This window comes from Lissotriton vulgaris, chromosome 7 (genome assembly GCF_964263255.1).
Source record: "Lissotriton vulgaris chromosome 7, aLisVul1.2, whole genome shotgun sequence".
In the NCBI taxonomy this organism is placed as follows: domain Eukaryota; kingdom Metazoa; phylum Chordata; class Amphibia; order Caudata; family Salamandridae; genus Lissotriton; species Lissotriton vulgaris.
Genome location: NC_141695.1, coordinates 1,306,236,204 through 1,306,263,663, shown reverse-complemented (window position 1 = coordinate 1,306,263,663; position 27,460 = coordinate 1,306,236,204).

Sequence of the window (27,460 nt, the reverse complement as noted above, 5' to 3'; positions counted from 1 at the left end):
TCAACAAAATGTCACCTATATATCGCATCCACATCTCCACATTGTCGGCATATGGATTAAGGTCATTGAAAATATACTCTCTTTCAAAGTTATCCATGAAGATAATACCTAAGTCCGGGGCAAAAGTAGCCCCCATTGCTACTCCTTTGGTTTGTAAGTAGAAATTGTTCTGAAAGATGAAAAAATTCTTCATCATTGCAATCCTCAAAAGTGCAATGATAAACTCTGTGGGCACAGCCACGGGTGCAGACTTACTACGATTCAGTGCTGCTTCCGCGACCTCCAAAGCGGACTGCTGAGAGATGCTCATGTACAGTGACACAATATCACATGTGACCAGTAGTTGTTTGGTGCGGTCAAAAGGTCGCCCGTCCACAATGTTGATGGTCTGCATTGTGTCACGCAGATAGGCCTGTGTGATCTCGGCATTTGGTTTCAGAAAGAAATCAATATATTTGTAAAGAGACTCCAACATAGAGCCACATCCGGATATGATGGGGCGTCCTGGTGGGTTGGTCATGTCCTTATGTATCTGCGGTAGTGTGTATATTGTTGGCAGTCTGGGGTATTTCTGATTTAAGTATTGGAATTCCAGATCCGTGATGAAGCCCTGTTCAAGGCCATCTTGTGTGATGGAGAGTATTTCCAGCGCCAGGTCTTTAAAAGGGTCAGACTGCAGTTTCTTGTAGCTGGCGCCATCACGTAGTTGTTTGAGTATCTCATATTTAGTCACATCTTGCACCACAATGGCGCCCCCCTTGTCTGCGGGTTTGATTATCACTTCTTTGTTTTCTTTAAGGGTCAATAAGGCCGCGTTCTCAATCCTGCTGATATTGAATTTAGTGTGCTTCCATTCCTCCAATATCTTGTTGACATCTCTCAAGACCACACTCTCCTAGGCCAAAATCTTGTTTGTCATGGCATAGGTTGGTGGGATGAATGTCAACAGGATTCTCAATTCTGTGCAAGAGGCGGCTCTTTGTTGGAACGTCGAATGCATGAAGTGGTAGCGGAGGCGGGCCTTCCTAAAGAATTTATGCAATTCCGCTTTAATAGCATTTGACTGATTATTTTATGTTTTCCTTGAATCTTGCACCAATTGTTTGTTCCTTCTCTGAGAGTTCAAGGCAGGCTCCAGACAGCAAAACAATCCTTCCAGGTACAGCAAAGCAGTCTTGTGGAGTACACAGCAGCAAATAATCCTCTGAGGGTCACATATCTGGTGCCTTCTTTGAAGTTGGGAGACGTTTCTCTTTGAAGTGCTTGGAATGCCCAGACTCCCCTGCCCTGGCTTCAAGCTTGCCGCAGGTACAATGCAGTGGTGACAAGATCTTAGTGTGAAGGCAGAGCACAGCCTATTCAGTTGCAATTGGGGCTGAACCCATTTTAATTACAATGCACCCTGCCCTATGGGCTACCTAGTGCCTACCTCAGACTTATATGCAATCAAAGTGGAGTCTAAGACCTGGCAAGGAGGTTACATTGTCAAGTCGAATTTGTAGTTTAAAACTGCTTTCAGGCTGCAATGGCAGGCCTGACACATGTTTTAAGGGCGTATGTAAGTAGGTAGCACAATATGTGCTGCAGACACACTACTAACATTTAATTTACAGGCCCTGGGTATAGGGTATACAACTCTACAATAGACTTGTCAGTAAATTAAATACGCAAACCAGGTGTAAGTCCATATGGCTGAGATACCCGCCACCCCCTCTCAACACAATCCCCAAGGATGGGAAACCGGAAACCGTTCTGAACTTTTGGAAGGCGGGAGGGAGTGACCCTCCCGGCCGTATTTATTAAAATATGAAACAAAATCAAAACATTAAAATAACAGTTTCATATTATGTACAATTTCATTTCCACATTACGATGTTTGGCTAACCTTAACAGATCTCTAATACAAAGGTTCTCCTAGCCGAACTAACATCCTACAAAACATTTGACTTGAAATTGTACATCCTAACGTTAAGGGCCAACGGCAAGGTCGTAACCGGTGTCAGATCCCTAAACCAGAAATACAACCCTCACTTGTGAGGGGACCAACCGCACAGAGGCGTACCGCATGTGCACATACCAATTTCCATTGACTTGACGGGGGCCCCAATTAACTCGACGCCATTTAACGGTCGTGCGAGAACTCGTGTGAGGTGTCTAGAAGGTAGCGTAAACCCCCTCCCAAACCCCACACAACTTACCACATCTGCCGTCGCAGATGTCCTGGCCACGGGAAATTCCCCAGGAGGGCCCGTAGCCCCTCCTATCCAGGAAGGGGCCTTGACCACCTTTCCTTTCCTTCCGGCGGCCTATCCTTAGACGGGACCGCCTCCCCGTTGAGGGGCCAATGGCCACCTCCCCCAAGCGCTCCCATCCGTAATGGGTGACGCCCCCCCATAGGGATCTTCCAATTACTGCTCACCGATCATGACCTTACCGCCCGACAATAAATACGACAAATCTACCTAAATTACTAAACTACAAAACAATTAACTTATTACCAGCATATTACTGATCCACACTAGTGTAAATACTTTATTTGAAAATATACCGAAAGTGACCATCTTTATTGCATATTCCAAATCATTACGACAATCATCACAACCTGAAAGAAATAGAGTTACCACATCCCAACTTTATTCAAAACAACTAGCTGTCCTCAGGGGCTGGTGGGTGGGTCCAAATTGGCTCTTCGTTCCGTCTCGAGCTCACGTGCAGCGGGGAGGTGCAGCTTCAGAGCACAGGAACAAGAGGAAGCTTTCTTGGCTTGTTGCTCCTTTTATCCGTCTTCAGGGCGGGCGTAAACCCGCCCCCGCCAGCCTACGGGGGCGTGGCCGGTCGCGTCCGTGTCTAGGACAACCCACTCCATGGCGGGAAAAAGGCGCCCCCCGGCTACGCCGCTTCGGGCATACCCGCCGAGTCTCGCCTCCCGCCCAAGATGGCTTCCCGGGGGGATCGTGGTACTCCACCATACGTTCGGGGGGACCGAATGGTCGCCCCTTTCCATATGGCTGAGATACCCGCCACCCCCTCTCAACACAATCCCCAAGGATGGGAAACCGGAAACCGTTCTGAACTTTTGGAAGGCGGGAGGGAGTGACCCTCCCGGCCGTATTTATTAAAATATGAAACAAAATCAAAACATTAAAATAACAGTTTCATATTATGTACAATTTCATTTCCACATTACGATGTTTGGCTAACCTTAACAGATCTCTAATACAAAGGTTCTCCTAGCCGAACTAACATCCTACAAAACATTTGACTTGAAATTGTACATCCTAACGTTAAGGGCCAACGGCAAGGTCGTAACCGGTGTCAGATCCCCAAACCAGAAATACAACCCTCACTTGTGAGGGGACCAACCGCACAGAGGCGTACCGCATGTGCACATACCAATTTCCATTGACTTGACGGGGGCCCCAATTAACTCGACGCCATTTAACGGTCGTGCGAGGACTCGTGTGAGGTGTCTAGAAGGTAGCGTAAACCCCCTCCCAAACCCCACACAACTTACCACATCTGCCGTCGCAGATGTCCTGGCCCCGGGAAATTCCCCAGGAGGGCCCGTAGCCCCTCCTATCCAGGAAGGGGCCTTGACCACCTTTCCTTTCCTTCCGGTGGCCTATCCTTAGACGGGACCGCCTCCCCGTTGAGGGGCCAATGGCCACCTCCCCCGAGCGCTCCCATCCGTAATGGGTGACGCCCCCCCATAGGGATCTTCCAATTACTGCTCACCGATCATGACCTTACCGCCACAGGCCGGATAGTTGACCGGCTATCCGGACCCCCCACAACACTCCTACCTAAAGGTCATGTTATAACTCTTTAACCAAGCTATGAGGTCTCCTATGAATAACTCATTTCCCACCCGGGACAAATGAACACCGTCCCCCAAATACATACTGTCCCCTTTAATACAACTATGCGAGACAGAATGCAGTGTACCTGAACGAAACAATCTACTCACTTTAGTATTTATTTTTCTCACTGAATGATTCAGAGCAGAAACCGAAATAGCCCCCCGCCACACTTTTCGTGGGATCATATGGGACCATGCAATTGTGCACCCTGGAACTCTTCTGGCCAACCAACTTACTGTGGAAAGCATCGCCTCAAGAAGAAGTCGTCTACCAGTGGCCACCAAGTCGTTGCCCCCAAGATGGACTATGATTATAGATGGCGGTGACCTTGTCCGCCCTAACAAACCCTCATAAAATGATTGAAACTGGTCAATACAGAGCCCGCCCTTTCCGTAGAAGGACACACTGTACCCGTATTCCCCAGCCACGTGAATCATGTCACCTGCTTTGAATACGTCCGCGGCACGCCTCACGTATGAGTGGCCCACGACCCACACCTCCTTTTTCACAGCCGGTGATGTCTGACCGCTGTTCCCCAGGTGTCGGGTCGACTGCACAGTCCGCCCCGCCTCGTAGGTTTGCGCAACTGAAAACCAAACAAAAACAAGAAGCGTGAGTACATCATTACAGCTTCACAACATGTGCAACCGCACATACCTCTTATAACAGTTCGAGGACCAACGCCCCACACGTTTTACTTGTTCTACACTCAGACCCCTGGCTGTAGCCTCTGTAGCAGCCCCTATCCGAAAGGAATGGGTCCCGAACTCGCCGGGGTTCAAGCCCGCGGCCGAAATCGACATCGCAGTCACCCGCTGGAACTGAAACCTCGTCAGTGGGGTGGCGTCAGCATGTCTCAACAAGGTCCTCCCCCATGATGCCACCCTTTGCGCTAAATATCCCTCTACGCAAACCACAGGGCATATGGAAGACCCGGGGATCCTTCGTATGATTATGCAGTCCCCAACCGCACTCTGATCGGTTTTGGACCTGACAAACGAGACAGTTATCGTCTCCCCCTTGACCTGGATGTGCTCTCGGCACAGTCCCCCCATCGTATCCTGTTTGTTCCTCGCCACTAGTTCGCTTACCCGCATAGCCCCATGGAATGCTAGCGCAAAAGCGGCTCGGAATAACACTGTTTCATACTGGGATGAACACGTTGCAGGGAGTACGGATAATAACAGGGCCAACCTATCCAGACCTATCGGGTGCCTCTCATCTACTCTGCGACCCTCAAGGCGTTGCCACCCATGTAGCGCTTTTCGCACAACGAAAGACGCTGTCGGGTCCTGGATCCCATGAGCCCTTGCCATAAAGGAAATGGCGGCCCGATGCCTCTGGGCCGTAGCTACTGATTTGCCTGCCTGATGTAAAGACAGCAGAAATTTTACTACAAACTCTTCCTGGCCCCAAAGCTCCCTCCTAGCAGTCCCCAAAAAGGCCCAATAGGTACGGAACGCCCCTTCATATGCCTTCCTCGTCCTGGGTGCTAAACTCTCTCCCACGAGGTTTTGTAGTTCGGGGCACCGAGAGACCAGAGAGCTTCGGGAAAGGGTGCCGCCACCGGGTCCGCTGTGGGCATAAAACCCCAGAAGGCCTGCATACGAAAACGAGAAAGCGCATCAGCCGCTTGATTCATTACCCCCGGCACATGTCTTGCCCTGAATAGCACGTTCAATTGCATACACAACAACACAATTTCTTTGAGCAATCTTAGAATCCATTTGCATCGTGCTGCCTGGCTATTGATACACTCAACCACGGTCATGTTATCAGACCAAAACACCACAGAGTGGTCTCTGAATCCCTCAGGCCAAGTTTTCAGGGCTACCAGAATGGGAAAAAGTTCAAGAAAGGCAATGTTACTTGTCAGCCCACACTCATGCCACCATAACGGCCATCTTTGTGCCGACCATTGTGTGCCGAATATGGCACCAAAACCAATGCTCCCAGCCGAATCTGTCCACAGCCCCAGCTCTTCGGAGGACACCGCTGGTTTATTCCAGACAATTCGACCATTGAACTCCGCCAGAAATGCCAACCAAATGCGCATGTCCTGGCGAACCTCTGCCGATATTCTCGTGCGATGATGACACTCCTTCAGGCCGACCATGGCCTGAGCGATCGAGCGGGAAAAGGGGCGGGCCATCGGTATTACTCTCAGGGCAAAATTCAGCTGGCCCACCATTTGTTGCAATTGATGCAGTTTCACCTTAGTCTCACTGATACACGTCTCAAGGGATGCCCTGAATTTTAACACTTTTTCTCTTGGTAAACGAAAACAACCTTCCTCCGAGTCGAGCTCGATCCCCAGAAACTCGAGGCAGGTCGAGGGGCCCACAGTCTTACCTGGTGCCAATGGCACACCAAAATGCTTCATTAAGACACAAAATTCATTCAAAGCCTGTCCACATTCCGGATCCCCGGCCGCCCCCAGAAACAAAAAGTCATCGAGATAATGCATGACATGTTGAAAACCCGTCCTCTTTGTGAAGACCCATTGCAGAAAACAACTGAACTTTTCAAAATAGGCACAAGATATAGAGCATCCCATCGGCATACATCTATCCATGTAATAGTGACCCTGAAACATGAAACCAAGGAGACGCTGATCGTCTGGGTGTACCGGGAGCAACCGGAACGCTGACTCAATATCTGACTTCGCCATCAGCGCCCCGGGCCCTAGGCGATTCAACATGGCGACGGCCTTATCGAAAGATGCGTACCGCACCGAACACACTTCCGGGTCTATCGCATCATTCACGGAAAGACCACGTGGGGCTGATAAATTATGTATCAGTCGGAACTCACCCGGGTCCTTCTTCGGGACCACCCCCAAAGGAGAACAAACAAAGTTAACACACGGTAGCTCATCAAATGGACCGGCGACTCGACCTCGAGTAACCTCCTTCCCAATCTTTTCCTGTACCACGGTCGTATGTTGCAGGACCGACATTTGGTTTTTACATTTTGATAAACCCTGAAACTCCCCCACTGGGATGCGGAAACCATATGAAAACCCGTTCCGCAACACCCCAGCGGAAGCATGATCCGGGTATTCGCTGAGCCAAGGAATCATTGCCATGGTATCAATCGGAGTAGGTAAAGGCACCCCTCGGACTATTTCAGACCTGTTTGGTGCCTCCTCTACCACCGTTATCACCCGTTTTGGCTCTGCACATGGACTCCGGATGGGATGGCTGCCCACACCCTCCACATTCGTGACGGAATTTGCATGACCCCTGGGGCCTCGTACATTTACCCCTGTTGAAGTTCCAACAAATCCCCTTTTTTCCTGCGTTGCCGTTCGGCCTCGAGTGGTATTCGTTACCTGTACCTGATCGAAAGGGGGTCCCGGCATATTGGCGGGAGGATTCACCCCCGCTACTCCCTACTAATGGCAATTTTAACATACCAGTACTCTCCATTTTAGACCATGAAACAGAATCGTAACAATCCCAAGTTAAGTTCTTATCGTGTTCCTTTGCTTTTCTAAAAATATTATCGTAACAGAACCACTGATTGCCCCCATATGATACGGAATATTCCATGATCCGTGTCTGATATATCGGCAATTCGGACAGCAACTCGGGCCTACGTTCGCCCATGATGGAGGTAAAAATTCCCCACGCCCTGCCCCAAGTGCCAATGTTTTCATCAACTTTAAAGGCGGCCATCTTTGCGCGCCAAACACTCGGATGCATGAGCTCCTTTTGGCTCTTAACATGCTCCATCTCATAATGATCAGTAAGCAACGAGAAGATGTTTATATACTCATCTGCCCATATCTTCTCCTTAATAGCCAGAGGGACATACTGACCCAACTTTTCCCTTCGTGAAGGTGCAGACTCATCCCTCGCAATCGGCAATGGCCGCTTACCTGAACCGGAAGCTGTATCTGCGGCTGGACCTGTTCCTGTTGGTTTTCCTACTGCCGCAGCCGGCGTGATAACTGGCGATGATGCCTTCGCCGCCTCCCTCGTTTCACGCAGCTGCTTCACCAACACCTGTGCGTCGTCAGCCGTGGCGCCCTCGCCATCTTTCCCCAACCACGCTGCTAATTGTGCTGCCAGCTCGGGCGGCATATCCTCCCCGGACACGGGGGTGACCACCACGGGAATCGGATTCCCTTCTACCGGCACCGGAGTTGGCTCTTTAAGTGGGGCACCGGGAACCGGGATGCCCCCCCCAGCTGCTCCCCTTCTGGGCCTCTTGCCTTTTCCACCAGGAGCTGCTCCTGCCAAAGGTCGTTTCGGTCCCCCTTCCCCGTCTCTATCCGCCATCCGCTTCTTCAGATCGGTCACTTCTTTCATGAGCACACGCAGCATCTGGTCGGTAGTCATTCGCTTTCCGACTTTCTTAGGCATTCTCCGACAGAGTATCTGTAAGACAAAAGAAAGATTACCACGCTCCAAATTGGCTCTTCGTTCCGTCTCGAGCTCACGTGCAGCGGGGAGGTGCAGCTTCAGAGCACAGGAACAAGAGGAAGCTTTCTTGGCTTGTTGCTCCTTTTATCCGTCTTCAGGGCGGGCGTAAACCCGCCCCCGCCAGCCTACGGGGGCGTGGCCGGTCGCGTCCGTGTCTAGGACAACCCACTCCAGGGCGGGAAAAAGGCGCGCCCCGGCTACGCCGCTTCGGGCATACCCGCCGAGTCTCGCCTCCCGCCCAAGATGGCTTCCCGGGGGGATCGTGGTACTCCACCATACGTTCGGGGGGACCGAATGGTCGCCCCTTTCCATTTTACCATGTTTGCGGGTGAGTGTGTAAGTGACTGGGTGGGTCTGTAAGTGGGTGGGTGTAAGAGCACCTCTGTGGGTCTATGAGTGGGTATGTGAGTGGCTGTGTGGGTCTGGCAGTAGGTATGTGAGTGCCTGAGTGGGTCTGTGAATGGGTGTTTGAGCACCTGTATGGGTCTGTGAGTTAGTGTATGAGTGGCTGCATAGGTCGGTGGGTGGGTGTGTGAGTGCCTGCATGGGTCTGTGAGTGGATCTGTGGTGAGTACCTTCATGGCTGTGTGAGTAGGTGTGCAAATGCCTGCCTAGGTCTGTGAGTGAATGTGTGACTGTCTGTGGTGGTCTGTAAATGGGTGTGAGAATACCTGTGTGGGTGTCTGAGTGGGTCTGAAATTTTTTTTCATTTTCAAAGTGTGTCAAGATTTGTGAATCTGTTGTAGATGTACATGAGGACCACATTGGGCTTCAGCGTGGGTTGACCTGATTCCCGAAGGGGAAAAACCCCTCAATTTTGTACCCAACATAGGTCCCCCTTGACACTTCTTTAACACACCCATTGAGTCAGGATACCTCTGTCCTGACCCCTTTCATAATTTTGCAGGTACATTTTAAGACCCCAGAACTGTCCCATATATTTAAAATGGCAGCCAAAACCTCTCAGTCAGGTTGTAGTAAGCCAATCATGGCATTGCTGATGGCGCATGAATATGTGGATCCTCCGCTGGGTTTTTTAGTGTGAATTTCTAAGGTTTTTTAAATGCTAATTTTTAACTATAACGTCGCTGAAACCTATGGTTGTTTCAATGAATTTCAAAGCTTTTTAAATGCTAATTTCTAACTATAACCGCTCTGAAACCTATGGTTTTTTTCACTGAATTTCAAAGGTTTTTTAAATGCTTATTCTTAAGTGTGATAGTAGTTATACCTATTTTTTTGTACTGATTTTCTACAGTTTTTTAACTGTTTATTTATAAATATTTTATTCATTTAATAACATTATATATTTTGCAGAAAATTTTCGGAGTCGCCCACCCAAGGCGTACACATCACGGTGGGTGCATGGATTCTAGCCGCCATTTTAGAAAAGTCGTGAAGGATCTGCGTATGGTGTGCGACGGCTGCGTGTTTTTCAGTTACATCATATACATTTAATATTATGTGATGTGCGCGATTGGTATGCGACCAGTCCGCGACTTCTGCTCCCGCGCATTCACGACACATACGCATTACGGTACGAGACGCTTATGCGGTGGCGGGTCCCGCGTGACGTCATATACGTGTTGGGGCGCACTGGGTGCATGAATCCTACAAAAAATGTTTATGTTCTAAAATGATATCTTTGTGTCTTTAATATACAGATTAGGGGAAGAGATTATCTAAGATATTCATAAAAATAATATATTTGTACTTATAATAAACTTATATTATTTTTAAATATATTTTTGCGAAGTCGGGTGCGTCCATCGAGAGCGGGTCCCATGTGACCTAAAAAAAAAGATTTCATTGGTTCATAACATTTCCCACTGTAACTATTGGAGGACCCCACCCATTTTAATCATTCTTGTTGGAGCATCTTTAGAGAGACATCTCTTTTCCTACAAGAACCCTATTTCGTTTTTTTTGTGTTTTTCAAAAAATATCAAACAAAATGGCATCTGGACAACAGCAGGAGGAAGTATCTTCTGAAGAAGAATTCTTGGAGGAGGCACCTCGTCCACAGAGGGAGGAATATGTTGTGTGGAAATTCTTCATTTTTCCACCTGGAGAGTAGAAAATAAATGCGAGAAAGGTGACGTGCAAAATTTGTGACCGAGTCCTGTCAAGAGGCAGTGAAAAAAAATACTCTTGTGGCACTGCTTCTATGTACAAGCATCTCCGGACCACATATCCTCTCAATCTTGCTCTGGAGGAAATGAGACGAGCTGCTTTGAACCCCTCACCTGCTGTGGCAAGTACGTCTGGAGCGTCCTCAGGAACACCTGCAATGGACATTAGACCAGAATTCGCCTTTCACGAGCAACACTGCATGAAGTGTAAGAAACATATGCTTCGGTGAGCAGTCAGTGGATGCAGTTTGTGCTGCGCAATGCAACTATCGCTGTTAATGTTTTTTTTTTGTTTTTGGAATGATAAGTAACTCCAAAAGTTTCCTGTTTTATTCGTTCTTTTTTGTTCATTTTTTGAAAAAAACACCCCAAAAAATCAAAATTGTTAAAAAAAAATACAAAAGAAAAAAAAAGAAAAAAAAGTTCTTATCAGAACTACCTTATCTGGTTAACGAAAGAACTGTAATTGTAAGGTAATGAGTGAAAGTTTGGTTGAATATATGTATACAGCATGATTGACTGAAAGAATGCATTAGTAGTGTATGGTGAATTTATAGGTGAAGATTTATGAAGAAGTACTGCAGCGTGACACTCCCTCGGCTCCTCGGCATTCCCTAACAAGGATCCAACGGAGAAAGACGCCAGCTACCTTCACGTATCAAATCAATGAGGCACCCCTGCTGGAATCCCACCCCAGGTGTGTTCAATCGTTATAAAAAGAGACAAGACAGCAACTCAGAGCTCGATGTGCTAAGTCGGCTGACTCGCACCGTCCCAAATATAGGACCAGATATCCCAGAGGATTTGCATACCTCAGAAGGCTGTCCCACATCCATTCACTCCTGATGAAGACCCGCCCTTGATGCGCATATTCAGCGCATCGCCCCCCCAGGGTCGAAACGTCGACGCACCGTTCTTGAGATCCGACTGTACAAAGTCTACTAGGAACAAAAACTAATTGATTGACCTATCTTACTATTGTGGTTACAGTGGACAATTTGTATCAATTGTTTTATCACTTCTTCATGTATGTATGTTTTAATGTACACCAGTCCTTCACCTATTTCCGTGTTTTGTATTGTATATGGTCATTTATTGCTTGGACAGCATAACTAACATTTGAAAATATTTGGAAAAATAAGAGAGTATTTGACTAAAACTTTACCCTCTTTACCAATGTGGTCAGTGTTTTTGTTCTATGTATAAGTACCACTGCTTATGTACCCTGACAGGTACATATTGATGAAGTAATAGAGTTTGAATACTGCATCATTAGGTATTCCAGTCCAACAGAACCATTATTGATAGAGAAACTAGGTCTGCAGAGCTGCTTTAGAGGGAGAGAACCAGGTCAGCAGAGCTGCTTTAGAGTCAGAGAACCAGGTCAGCAGAGCTGCTCTAGAGGCAGAGAACCAGGTCAGCAGAGCTGCGTTAGAGCCATAGAACCAGGTCAGCAGAGCTGCTTTAGAGCCAGAGAATCAGGTCAGCAGAGCTGCTCTAGAGGGAGAGAACCAGGCCAGCAGAGCTGCTTTAGAGGGAAAGAACCAGGTCAGCAGAGGTGCTCTAGAGGCAGAGAACCAGGTCAGCAGAGCTGATTTAGAGGGAGGAGAGAACCAGGTCAGCAGAGGTGCTTTAGAGCCAGAGAACTAGGTCAGCAGAGCTGCTCTAGAGCCAGCGAAACCAAGTCAGCAGGGCTGCTTTAGAGGGAGAGTACCAGGTCAGCAGAGCTGCTTTAGAGCCAGGTCAGCAGAGCTGTTCTAGACCAGGGGAACCAGGTCAGCAGAGCTGCTTTAGAGCCATAGAACCAGGTCAGCAGAGCTGCTCTTGAGGCAGAGAACCAGGTCAGCAGAGCTGATTTAGAGCCAGAGAAACCAGGCGAGTAGAGCTGCTTTAAAGCAATAGAACCAGGCCAGCAGAGCTGCTTTAGAGGGAGAGAACCAGGTCAGCAGAGCTGCTTTAGAGCTAAGGGACCAGGTCAGCAGAGCTGCTCTAGAGCCAGATAACCAGGTCAGCAGAACTGCTTTAGAGCCATAGAACCGGGTCAGCAGAGCTGCTTTAAAGCCAGAGAACCAGGTCGACAGAGCTGTTGTAGAGCCAGAGAACAAGGTCAGCAGAGCTGCTCTTGAGCTAGAGAAGCAGGTCAGCAGAGCTGCTTTAGAGTCAGAGAACCAGGTCAGCAGAGCTGTTTTAGAGCCAGAGAACCAGGTCAGCAGAGCTGCTCTAGAGTCAGAGAACCAAGTCAGCAGAGCTGATTTAGAGCCAGAGAAACCAGGTGAGTAGAGCTGCTTTAAAGCAATAGAACCAGGTCAGCAGAGCTGCTTTAGAGGGAGAGAACCAGGTCAGCAGAGCTGCTTTAGAGCTAAGGGACCAGGTCAGCAGAGCTGCTCTAGAGCCAGATAACCAGGTCAGCAGAACTGCTTTAGAGCCATAGAACCGGGTCAGCAGAGCTGCTTTAAAGCCAGAGAACCAGGTCAGCAGAGGTGTTTTAGAGCCAGAGAACCAGGTCAGCAGACCTGCTTTAGAGCCAGAGAACTAGGCCAGCAGAGCTGCTTTAGAGCCAGAGAAGCAGGTCAGCAGAGCTGCTTTAGAGCCAGAGAACCAGGTCAGCAGACCTGCTTTAGAGCCAGAGAACCAGGCCAGCAGAGCTGGTTTAGAGTCAGAGAACCAGGTCAGCAGAGCTGTTTTAGAGCCAGAGAACCAGGTCAGCAGAGCTGCTCTAGAGCCAGAGAACCAAGTCAGCAGAGCTGCTTTAGAGCCATAGAGCGAGGTCAGCAGAGCTGCTTTATATCCAGAAAACCAGGTCAGCATAGCTGCTCTAAAGCCTGAGAACCAGGTCAGCAGAGCTGCTCTAGAGCCAGGGAAAAAGGTCAGCAGACCTGCTGTAGAGCAAGAGAAACCAGGTCAGTAGAGCTGGTTTAGAGTGAGAGAACCAGGTCAGCAGAGCTGCTCTAGAGGGAGAGAACCAGGTCAGCAGAGCTGCTCTAGAGCCAGAGAACCATGTTAGCAGAACTGCTTTAGAGCCATAGATCCGGGTCAGCAGAGCTGCTTTAGAGCCAGAGAACCAGGTCAGCAGAGCTGCTTTAGAGGGAGAAAACCAGGTCAGCAGAGCTACTTTAGAGCCAGAGAACCAGGTCAGCAGAGCTGCTCTAGCTGACACTGACTGACTGACACTGACTGACTGACACTGATTGATTGACGCTGACTGACACTGATTGACTGACACTGACTGACACTGACTGACTGATTGACTGACACTGACTGACACTGATTGACTGACCATGACTGACTGACACTGACTGACACTGATTGACTGACACTGACTGAAACTGATTGACTGACACTGACTGACACTGATTGACTGACACTGACTGACTGACTGACACTGACTGACTTATCTCTACTACTATGTAGCTGATTATAGGTCTGCATGCATAGTGCACAGAATATTGTAGCTGTACTAGTTGTACTGGCTTGGTCATTCCTTAGGTAAATTACTAGTAACTAGAATATTTTCAGTGCTGCAAAGACAGTACATGTTGAATTTATAAGTGCTTAGGTATTGCGGAGTGATAGAATACGTAGATAGTGCTGGATGGGTGATTGGAGAAGTGCTCGGGACAGACAAGAGGATTCCTAGGTTGCATGGGAAGTACTTTACTAAGTAGCTGGTTAGAGGTGTATATATATAGTGCACAGCTGAATGTAATTGTGCATTGATAGTGTTTGGATTACTTAATCTTACCTTGACAATAGTACATATCAAAAAAAGCTAAATGTTTGGATGGTCAGAGCCTTTAGAGCCAGAGAACTAGGTCAGCAGAGCTGATTTAGAGCCGGAGAACCAGGTCACAAGAGCTGCTCTAGAGCCCAAGAACTAGGGGCCTCAGTTATGAAAAGTGACGCATCACTGCGTGAAAACAGCGATGCATCACTTTTCATTGCGCCCTCCTTGCGACACCAATGATGCGTCATATTTACAGTATGACGCATCATGTCGCAAGGAGTTAAAGATACGTCAGTATTTCTGACGTATCTGTAGGCGCAAAAGTGACGCATTGCTGGAGCGTGTCACAAAAGTGACGCAACTCCAGCAATGTGTCCTTTCACATGGGGCAAGCCCCATGTGAAAGGGCCTGCATCAGTCTTACGCCTGCTGTGAGGCAGGCGTATGATTTTGACACATTTGATCCTAGAAGGGCGCAGTGAAATCTCATAGATTTCACTGTGTCACTTCCATGACCCTTTCTTGCATCAATACGCCCCCCTTGCATACATTATACCTGGCTCAGGTATAATGTGGCGCTGGGGTTTACAAAGTGACGCATCTACCTAGATGCGCCACTTTGTAAATATGGCGCAACAAGGCACATTTTTTATGCCACTGGTGCGCACTGGCGGCATAAAAGTGACGCACAACCTCATAAATGAGGCCCTTGGTCAGCAGAGCTGCTCTAGAGGGAGGGAACCAGGGCAGCAGAGCTGCTTTAGAGGGAGAGAACCAGGGCAGCAGAGCTGCTCAAGAGCCTAAGAACCAGGTCAGCTGAGCTGTTCTAGAGGCAGAGCACCAGGTCAGCAGAGCTGCTTTAGAGTGAGAGAACCAGGGCACCAGAGCAGCTCTTGAGGCAGAGAACCAGGTCAGCAGAGCTGATTTAGAGGGAGAGAACCAGGTCAGCAGAGCTGCTTTAGAGCCAGAGAACCAGGTCAGCAGAGCTGCTCTAGAGCCAGAGAACCAGGTCAGCAGAGCTGCTTTAGAGCCATAGAACCAGGTCAGCAGAGCTGCTTTAGAGCCAGAGACCCAGGTCAGCAGAGCTGCCCTAGAGCCTAAGAATCAGGTCAGGAAAGCTGTTCTAGAGCCAGAGAACCAGGTCAGCAGAGCTGCTGTAGAGCCAGAGAAACCAGGTCAGTAGAGCTACTTTAAAGCGATATAACCAGGTCAGCAGAGCTGCTTTAGAGGGAGAGAACCAGGTCAGCAGAGCTGCTTTAGAGTCAAGGGACCAGGTCAGCAGAGCTGCTCTAGACCTTGAGAACCAGGTCAGCAGAACTGCTTTAGAGCCATAGAACTGGGTCAGCAGAACTGCTTTAGAGCCAGAGAACCAGGTCAGCAGAGCTGTTGTAGAGCCAGAGAACCAGGTTAGCAGAGCTGCTCTAGAGCCTAGGAACTTGGTCAGCAGAGCTGCTCTAGAGCCAGAGAAACCAGGTCAGCAGAGCTGCTTTAGAGGGAGAGAACCAGGCCAGCAGAGCTGCTTTAGAGCCAGAGAACCAGGTCAGCAGAGCTTCTTTAGAGCCAGAGAACCATGTCAGCACAGCTGCTTTAGAGCCAGGAACCAGGTCAGCAGAGCTGCTCTAGAGCCAGAGAACCAAGTCAGCAGAGCTGCTTTAGAGCCATAGAACCATGTCAGCAGAGCTGCTTTAGAGCCAGAGAACCAGGCCAGCAGAGCTGCTCTAGAGCCTAAGAACCAGGTCAGCAGAGCTGCCCTAGAGCCTAAGAACCAGGCCAGGAAAGCTGCTCTAGTGCCAGAGAACCAGGTCAGCAGAGCTGCTGTAGAGCTAGAGAAACCAGGTCAGTAGAGCTGCTTTAAAGCATTATACCCAGGTCAGCAGAGCTGTTGTAGAGCCAGAGAACCAGGTCAGCAGAGCTGCTCTGGAGCCTAGGAACTAGGTCAGCAGAGCTGCTCTAGAGTCAGAGAATCAGGTCAGCAGAGCTGCTGTAGAGCCAGAGAAACCAGGTCAGCAGAGCTGCTTTAGAGGGAGAGTACCAGGTCAGCAGAGCTGCTCTAGAGCCAGACAACCAGGTCAGCAGAGCTGCTCTAGAGCTAGAGAAAAAGTTCAGCAGAGCCGCTGTAGAGCAAGAGAACCCAGCTCAGTAGAGCTGAATTAGAGGGAGAGAACCAGGTTAGCAGAGCTGCTCTAGAGGGAGAGAACCAGGTCAGCAGAGCTGCTCTAGATCTAGAGAACCAGGTCATCAGAACTGCGTTAGAGCCATAGAACCGGGTCAGCAGAGCTGCTTTAGACCCAGAGAAAAAGGTCAGCAGACCTGCTGTAAAGCCAGAAAAAACAGGTCAGCAGAGCTGCTTTAGAGGGAGAGAACCAGGTCAGCAGAGCTGCTTTGGAGCCAGAGAACCAGGTCAGCAGAGCTGCTCTAGCTGACACTGATTGACTGACACTGACTGACACTGATTGACTGACACTGACTGACACTGATTGACTGACAGTGACTGACTGATTGACACTGACTGACACTGACTGACTGACACTGACTGACTTATCTCTACTACTCTACTACTCACTCTCTACTACTCTCTACTGCTCACTCTCTACTACTCTACTACTCACTCTACTACTCTACTACTCACTCTCTACTACTCTCTCTGTCTTTGACTCACTACTACTCTCTCTCTATTACTCATTGTCTACTACTACTCTCTACTACTCACTCACTACTACTCACTCTCTACTACTCATTCTCCACTACTCCCTCTCTACTACTCTCTACTACTCACTCTCCTCTACTCACTCACTACTACTCACTCTCTCACTCTCTACTATTCTACCACTCTCTACTACTCACTCTCTACTGCTCATTCTCTACTAGTTTCTACTATTCACTCTCTACTACTCACTCTCTACTACTCTACTATTCACTCTCTACTACTCACTCTCTACTACTCTCTCTCTACTACTTATTCTCTACTACTCACTCTACTATTCACTCTCTACTACTCACTCTCTACTACTTTCTACTACTCATTCACTACTACTCACTTTCTACTACTCACTCTCTACTACTCTCTACTACTCACTCTCCACTACTCACTCTCTACTACTCACTCTCTACTACTCTCTACTACTCTACTACTCTCTACTACTCACTCTACTGCTCTACTACTCTCTACTACTCTCTATTACTCACACTCTACCACTCACTCTACTACTCTCTACCACTCACTCTCTACTACTCTACTACTCACTCTCTACTACTCTCTCTTTCTCTACTTCTCACTCTCTACTACTCTACTATTCACTCTCTACTACTCACTCTCTACTACTCCCTACTACTCACTCTCTACTACTCTACTACTCTCTACTACTCTCTACTACTCACTCTACTACTCTCTACTACTCTACTACTCACTCTCTACTACTATCTCTCTCTACTACTCACTCTCCACTACTCTCCACTATTCACTCTCTACTACTCACTCTCTACTACTCTACTATTCACTCTCTACTACTCACTCTCTACTACTCTCTCTCAACTACACATTCTCTACTTCTCACTCTACTATTCACTCTCTACTACTCACTCTCTACTACTTTCTACTACTCATTCACTACCACTCACTTTCTACTACTCACTCTCTCCTACTCCCTCTCTACTACTTTCTACTACCCCCTCTCCACTACTCACTCTCTACTACTCACTCTCTACTACTCTACTACTCTCTATTACTCACACTCTACTACTCACTCTACTACTCTCTACCACTCACTCTCTACTACTCTACTACTCACTCTCTACTACTCTCTCTCTCTCCACTTCTCACTCTCTACTACTCTACTATTCACTCTCTGCTACTCTCTCTCTACTACTCACTCACTACTACTCTCTACTACTCACTCTCTACTACTTACTCTGTACTACTCTCTTCCACTCACTCTCTACTACTCTACTACTCACTCTCTACTACTCTCTACTACTCACTCTACTACTCTCTACCACTCACTCTCTACTACTCTACTACTCACTCTCTACTACTCTCTCTCTCTACTACTCACTCTCTACTACTCTCTACTAGTCACTCTTTACTACTCACTCTCTACTACTCTCTCTACTATTTGCTCTCTACTGCTCTCTACTACTCACACTCTACTACTCTCTACTACTCACTCTACTACTCTCTACCACTCACTCTCTACTACTTTACTACTCACTCTCTACTACTCTCTCTCTCTCTACTACTCACTCTCTACTACTCCCTACTCGTCACTCTTTACTACTCACTCTCTACTACTCTCTCTCTACTACTTGCTCTCTACTACTCTCTACTACTCACTCTCTACTACTCTCTAATACTCACTCAAATACTCTCTACTAGTAGAACGACATGCATGAGGCAAGATGGCGGCTGCTTAGTTGTAGCTGAAGCAGCAGAGCAGTGAAGCTTGTATGAACTGCCCCTACGGAGAATTACGGCGATGGCGTTCTGTATCGCATGAACTTTTTTAATGATGCGGAACCCAAATAGAATACAATAAATCCTGCGGAGCTTTGGTAAAAACTCTTGGAAAAGCCTTTTGAATGATCCTACCGCTCACCTGTCGAGGCTCAGCGGTCCGGCTGCTCCAGGAGTTGACGCGGGCGGCTCTCTCACTGTGTTCCAGGCGGAGAGCAAGCGGGCGGGGCTCGAGCGAAGCTTCGTGGGTGCCGCGGTGCAGAGCGGCGTTCAAGGCTGGATCGCCGAGGTGCACAGGTCAGTACGAAGAGCTTGGCGCAAGGAGGCTTTGGGCAGGAAAGAGGCGGTCTGCAATGGCTCCAAAGCTCAATATAGCAGGAAAATCGGCCACAGATAAAGAAAAGAAAAAAAAGGCTGGGATTGAAAACGCGCTGAGTGACACAGACGGCAAACTGCAAACCCCTCCGGTAAGAAAGCAGGTGGTGGGCAGAACAAGGGAGGCAACAGCCACAGCTACAGCTACGGCCCCAATCGCCGACATATTTACAAAGGCTGGCAGAGAGAAGGGGACAAAAGCTATAATACCACCACGGGAGGGGGACGAACCTGAAACGGTGATTAATGATACAGACTCTGTGACTCCCCCAGATGTATCTGATATGACTGATCCTCTCCTCCTCCAGAATGCTATAGGATCAAGTTTGATGAAAGGGGGTGATCTAAAGGAGTCCGAACCAAAGCATAAGACTGAAATCCACCCTGAACATGAGCCTGAGCCTGAGCCTGATATTTCAGGCAAATGTGAGAGTGAAGCCACGGGGAAAAGGAAAGAGACTAATAGCAACACCATAATGTGTGAGCCAGGGGTCGCTAACACCGGGTCAGCTATATGTAACTCCCAAAGGAGCCCAGTGGGTCTGGTTGATGCTGGGTGTACGGCAGAAGATCAAGAGGGACCGAATGATGGCGCACCTATAATGGAGAATTTTGCGACCAGTGGGGGAGCCGAGAAGGGGAAAGAAAATGAAAAGGTTCAGAGTGAATGCTTCTTCTCAGTGTCGGAAGGGGGGGAGTGGTCAGAGGACGATGAAGATGAGGATCTTGGCTCCAATGTGATATCAGATCCAGATGTAGAAAGTGATTTTGAGCCCGGCTCCCCCATAACAGCAGTTAAACCACCAAAAAAGCGTGAGTTCCCTGAGAGTGAGCTCAGCTGGGACCATTCCTCAGCGTTGCCCCTGCAGGGGAGCCCAGGGGGAGGTGCCGCACAAATGTCGCTATTAGAGACTATCCACAGTGAGATCCTGGCTCACAGAGAGGAAGCCCGGCAGGACAGTCGAAAATCCCAAGCAGCCGTGAAGAAGATTCAGGGGGCTGTAAGGAAGTTGTCTAAGGCCTGCATTAATCTGGGACATCGGGTAACTAATCTGGAGGATAGAGTTGTATCTACGGAGGCGGAGGCGGCTGCCGCAGTCAATAAGGTCGAGGCCCAAAATGCACAAGTTCTAGATATTCAATGGAAGCTGGAAGACATAGAAAACAGGATGAGACGGAACAACCTCCGGGTTCTCGGGGTTCCCGAAGGGGTAGAAGGATCTGATGCTAGAGCTTATGTCATCAAAATATTTGAACAAGCATTCCCAGAGCTTTCTAACTGGTCTTGGGCAGCAGAGATCCAAAGAGCTCACCGCACTCCATTTAAGATCAAAAATGTTACCAAAGAAGGGGACAAACCTTCTTGGGTAACTTTGTGCTGAGGCAGGCAATTGCGGAGAAGGCAAGACCAGATGCCAAGAGAAACGTGGATTGGATCTCGTTCTTCGTTCGCCCGGATTTCTGCCATATGACTGTTGAGAGACGCTGGAGACTCAGGCAACTGATCAACCCATTTCAGCAGAAGAAAATGCAGGCATATTTAATTAATCCAGCCCAATTGAAAGTCATAAATGAGGGGAGAACTATGTACTTTACTTCTGAGATTAAAGCTAGAGAGTATTTGGACTCTGATGGGAAATAGAACAGTTCTGGATATATTTGATATATGTCTCTGTCTCCAGCACTATGGAAATGATGGGGAAGGTTCAGGTTAATTGGTAGTTTGGGTGTCCATCTGTTTAAAAAAAAGGAAAAAAGGAAAAAAATATATTCTTAGGGGGCAACAGAATGTCGTATTAGATTATAATATAATATTAAGAGCTTCACTGCTCTCACTGTGACCATCACAAGCACAGACTTGGTCTGAGCGCCTCACTAGCTAGGGAGCAGGGGTGTCGGGAGAGGGTGGGAGGGAGGTGGATAAGGGGGGGGTGGGTGAGTTGGGTGATGGGGGCTGGGCAGCCAGGGGGAGGGACTGCAAGGGATTGGGAGAAAAATCTAAAAAAGAGAAAATAAGGTGTACCAAGGTAAAAATTGTTAACATTAAAATTCAGCAGGGAAGTTTATTACGAAAACATGTCAAGCATTAAAATCTGTACAGCTAATGCAGGTGGTTTGAATGATGCGAGAAAACGTCAAAGGGTGGAACATTTTTCTAACTTTAATAATGTTGACATTTTTTGCATACAGGAGACCCACCTTCCCTGGGCAAAAAAAAAATGTGATGAAATTCAGGGGGTTTGAAATCTTAGCCTGCTCATCTCAAACGTCAACAATCAGAGGAGTGGCCATTTTAGCTAAACCTATGGTAGGAGGAGCAAAACGCTACAAGGCTGACAGCGCGGGGAGATGGGTGATAGTTGAACTTAATTTAGGATGTACAATATGTGTGATATATGGCTCAAATCAGGACGATCCGGAAATCTTTGATTGTTTGGAAGGGGAACTAGCTAATTGGCCAACTCCCATAATGGTTTGTGGGGATTTAAATATCTCAGTAGGCTGGAACAAAGCAAATGATTACGCTGGGCGGAAACCCAAAGTGTTCCGAGCTCTCGACTCTCTTATGAAGTCACATGGACTTAAAGATGTGTGGGCGGAAAGGGAACCCTTAGATCCAGGCTATACTTATTTTTCTTGCCCCAATCTGAAATACACTAAATTAGATAACTTTTTGATTTCCTCCACGGAGTTGAATAAGGTGCGAATCAAGAAACTCCCAAAATCAATATCAGACCACAATCCTTTAGTATTATATTATGATATGCCTAAAATGGAAAGGAAACGAACCAGCTGGTCTTTCGAGAGAAAATTATTATTAGATACCAGATTTGTTGAAGATATTAAAAAATGGGCTGTGGAGTTTTATGATATTAATAGGTATAGTGTGTCTCGGAATAACGTGTGGGATGCCTTTAACCACATCATTGCTATCGTATATTCCCGCTGTGTGCTGCCATTTGCTAAATCCCATTGTTTGTGACAAGGTCAACTCGTCATAAGCACAGGGCAGGTAAAACCCATGACGAGTTGACCTTGTCACAAGCATCGAAGGGGTTAAAGCCGCCCTATGAGGAGAGACGATAAGTTGCTCCGCTAGGATTAGGAAAGACGATAAGAGAGAGATTGAGAAGCTTACAGATATGCTAGTGGTAGCGGAAGAACAGCATATCACGGACATAGGTCAGGGACGGGAGGGACAGGAGAGTCTAAAAAGAATAACTGTTATTAAAGCGGACCTGCAGAAAATAATCACTCAGAAAGAATCTAGTGAATATCAGGTTTCCAAGGCAAGACGCTATGAACAGGAGAACAGGCGGGTAAGGCACTTGCTCTTCAGATAAGGCAAAAGAGGACTAAGAATTTAATCTCACGTATACAGGACGAAGATAAGGAGTATACGGAGCCTAAAGACATCTATCAAAATCTGTATAATGAAGAAGGCTCCATGGGCGAGCATGGTCAAGATTCTGGCTATGCAGACGGTGGACCATCCCTAGATATTCAAACTAGAGAAGATCTTGATAGAGACCTAGATATGCCAGAATTAACTAAGGCCTTACAGGAATTAGCCTCAGGTAAGGCAGCAGGACCTGATGGAATCCCCCTTGAAGTTTATAAATGTTTAGAAAAGGAGATCGCACCAATTCTATTGGACCTATTTAATGGTATTTTGTGGTCAGGTATAACACCCGAGTCTTGGAAGGAGACCAACATCGTTATCTTCCATAAGAAGGGGAAACCTAAAGAATTGCCGGGGTCCTATAGACCGATATCGCTAATTAATGCTGACAGCAAACTATATTCTAAGATCTGGGCTGGCAGGTTGAGGGGGATCATCGGGGGTCTCGTCTCCCCGTGGCAGCATGGGTTTATTCCTGGGAGAGGCACTACAGAACACACTAGAAGAGCAATTGCGCTATTTGATGCCATTGCTGCTATGGGGGGGGGAGATGGCCATGATCCTCCTCGACGCTGAGAAAGCCTTCGACCGAGTGGTATGGGACTTTCTCTGGGGGATTTTGGTCGGTAGGGGCTTTGGTAATAACTTTCTGAGGGCAATTAAGGCTATGTACTCGAAAAGGACTTGAAAAGAATTGATGTGTTACACCTATCTTTGATTGGCAGAGTTAATGTCTTAAAAATGCCGATGTTCCCTAAAGTTTTATATTTGTTTAGGGCTATCCCATTGTTGTTAGAGGAGAGTGTGTTGAGGAAAATCGAATCCACATTTGTTAGCTTTGTTTGGCAATATGGCAAAGTTGGACGCTCAATTAATTACATGTCACTCCCTTTGGACAGGGGAGGTCTGGCTTTGCCGAATCTTAGATTATATCATTTGGTATGCCTCCTCACACAGATGAACATACTAATTCAACCGGCCCCCCTACCATCTAAAGATCAAAGAGATAGTCTGGTCCCTCCCTCTATCTTCGAGCTGTTATTGGGGAGGAAGGCCTATGGGTTACTGCAATGTGAGCTAGATCGAAGATATTATAGGAAGGCAAGGTATAAGATCATTGAAGGGGTCTGGGGAACTTGGAAAGCTATCAGCAAAATTATGAAGATCCCCAAAATAAACACCAATATAAATCTCTGGAAATCTAACCTATTTCCACATCTGGGTCAAAGTGCGTACTGTACTTTATGGAGAGAGCATGGGTTAAGATCTCTGGGTGATATCATGAAAGGCTGTGCTGTCCTTAGCTTTGACGAGTTACAGAAGAAGCATGGGATCCCCGGTAGCCACTGGATTTTATATGAACAAATTGCTCAAACATTATTAGCATACAGACCAAAGATTCTGCTACCCCCAGATAGCCAACTGGTTGAATACCTAAAAAAAGGGGGAAAGAAGATAGGTACTGCCTACAATCTTTCTTTGCCTGGTCTCACAGATGACCTGGAAAAAACAGAGGCCACATGGGCACCAAAACTGGGGGACCCGGATGTGGATTTAGACCTTGCTTTAGTATTAAGTAAGAAAGTATTTTGAGCATCAAATTTAAAGTCTCAACATTATAAGACTTTGTTTAACCTATACTATATAAATTGTATGGGTGGGGACTTAGAGAAGATGATAAATGTCCCAAATGCAATTTAGGTCCGGCCGACCTACTGCACATGTTTTATTACTGTCCCAATTTGGTCTTAATACGCAGTGAAATAACTCTATTCTTGGAGGGGCTGCTAGGTATTAACATCAACCTATCCCCTACACTGGTTATTATAGGGACAGACAATAAACATATTGTGGGGAGAGATACTCAAGCGTTATTATTCATTGCAGTAGCGGTCTTACGAATTCTTATTTCGGCTGGATGGAAGGATACCGCGGCCCCGTCATTTCAAATGTGGCTGTCTAGATTGTTAGGTATGCATAATTTAGAGGCATGTCTATATGAATTTAAGGGGAGGACAGCGCGAGCATTTGGTAGAAATATTTGGGAGCCTTTGAAGAAATGGAGGAATTAATAGAAGACAAGTTTTATTAATACATTATTTATGAGTGTTTTAAACTTATTAATGTGTTTATGATAGTAATATGAATTCCCCATGAGTTATGAATGTATGTATTTATACCACTTTCGTATTATGCTGGCTAACTTATTGCACAATTGGAATTTTATATATGTATAATGTATTTACTGAATATGTAATGGTTCTCAATGGAATTACACCTTATTTATCAATAAAAAATAATAATAAAAAAACAAATACTCTCTACTACTCACTCTACTACTCTCTACCACTCACTCTCTACTACTCTACTACTCGCTCTCTACTACTATCTCTCTCTACTACTCACTCTCTACTACTCTCCACTATTTACTGTCTACTACTCACTCACTACTACTCACTCTCTACTACTCTCTCTCCACTACTCACTTGCTACTACTCTCTACTACTCACTCTCTACTACTCTCTACTACTCTCTCTCTACTACTCACTCTCTACTACTCACTCTCTACTACTCACTCTCTAGTACTACTCTCTACTACTCACTCACTACTACTCACTCTCTACTACTTGCTCTCTACTACTCACTCTCTGCTACTCTCTACTACTCACTCTCTACTACTCACTCTCTACTACTCTCCACTACTACGGCATGGATGGACAGTCACAAATTCATACAGGTCTTTAAAGCCACAAGCCTACTTATCTGCCCATTTTAGTTCCTATTTAAAGATGTGCTTTCTAAAGTTCAGGATGGGGGTGCATGTCTCCAAGGATTTATCCCCTTCTTGGTTGACAGATTTTAACTCAGAACGTTGTCGCTTATGCGGATTCCAAAAGGAAACCTTGGCCCATTTGCTGTGCGCATGTCCAGCCATGTTAACCCAAAGGATACAATACCTAAAGGCGATTTTTATCAACCTGAACTTTCGATCTAGCAGACAAGCAGTAATAAGCTGGCTGGAGGGCTCGTCATGCATCTTGTCTTGCCGAGGAGTCAAGTTTATGAGACTAGTCAACAGCTGCTTACTGCAAGCGTATGATCTTTAATCATAATTGCATGTAACACATCCCCATACTTTTAATTTGGTTGGTACATCATTTTAATTTTTTGCTGTAACTTGATCTAAACATAATCTTAGAATGATTTTATAATAACAGAATTTTACACATTTGAAATGTATGGGAGACAGAGAACAGATGTACATTTGCATATATGACACTTCTAGTTGTTTGAGTAGATGAAACTCACTTATTTTATGTAGGGGGGTATTGTGATGAGTTTAATTAATCAAGCAATAAACATTAAACTGAAACTGAAACTACTCTCTACTACTCACTCTACTACTCTCTACTACTCTCAACCACTCACTCTCTACTACTCACTCTCTACTACTCTCTCTCTACTACTCTCTCTACTACTCTCTCTCTACTACTCTCTCTACTACTCTCTCTCCTACTCTCTACTATTCACTCTCTACTACTCACTCTCAACTACTCTCTACTACTCACTCTCTACTACTCACTCTACTACTCTCAACAACTCACTCTCTACTACTCTCTCTCTACTACTCCCTCTCTACCTCTCACTCTCTACTCTTCACTCTCTACTTTTCACACTCTACTACTCACTCTCTACTACTCTCTACTACTCACTCACTACTACTCACTCTCTACTACTTACTCTCTACTACTCCCATTCTACTACTCTCTACTACTCACTCTCTACTACTCGCTCTCTACTACTTGCTCTCTACTACTCACTCTCTGCTACTCTCTACTACTCACTCTCTACTACTCAATCAATCAATAATCTTTATTTTGATTATAAAAAACCATAGATGATTACATACAATATAAAAACAATCAAAAAACAGATCTTTCCATCCAGCGCCCATCTATTCCAACATAGTTACAGGTACTAATCGATGTCCCAATAGAAGTTTTTCCTAATAATTAAAACAATAAATACAATTTATAAAAACTTAAAAAATGGAACCTCCATCAGAATTATCATTTTAATAAAATTACAATATTACCAATTTATTTAGACGCAATTTTTTACATGATGTTATTTCCTTTGTAAAATATATTTAAAACTATCGGCATTACGTACAAAAAAACCTATATCAATACCTTTTATAAGTTACTATTCTTTACTTTGCACAAGATAAGTCACAAAGATAGCTAAACTTTAAAACCCCTTCTTCTTCTTATTAAATCTACACAGAAAAGATATCTGTTTATGCTAAAGACATTGGATTGGGTGGTATCCGTTTGCAATATTCTTTCAGCCTCACTGCAACGTCTAAAACCCAAAAGGCGACAAATTGGTTTAATCCATTTTCTCCTAGCGTAAATGTAAGCAGAGCAGAAAAATAGCATGTGTACTTCATTCTCTTTGGCACCTGAACTGCAAAGTACACAAGTACCATTGTTTTGCTTTCCTATATTGCACACCCACTTTGCAGTATTTGCATTAATTTGCAGAATGCCGTAACGAAATTTTAGATACAAAGATTTGGCAAGACCCGGTAAAATTACATCCATAAAGGACTCAAATTTACTGTTTGGTTTCATAGAAAGATACCTCAAGGATAGGGTGCCTATTTTGGTTTTGTGTAACCGGGAGCTCTGAATAAATGCCCAGTAGCTTAGCTTTAACACCTTTTTAGAACTCAGAGTCAAGCCTTCTGGGTTCTCCCAAAAGTTTCTCAGCCCCAGCTTGGTAAACCAATCCTCGTTATGAGTCAACCATGCCAGCCTCGTGTTGTTTTTTATTCTCAGAATTTCCTGTAAGGCTTCTCTGTAATGGGCAAGTTCGTCTGTTGACCACAAGCGGACCCAAAACAATAATGGCCGTAGAGCCCCGTGGTCATCAGTACGATGGATGTGTAGGTCCATTACAAGAGGAAGTAAGGGGGTGCGGTTTGTAATACTTAATAGTTTCCTATGCCATAAAGGTATGTTTCACTGCATAGCCCGATAATTCTGCTCTATATAGGGAAGCAGATTGTGCCTTATGTTTA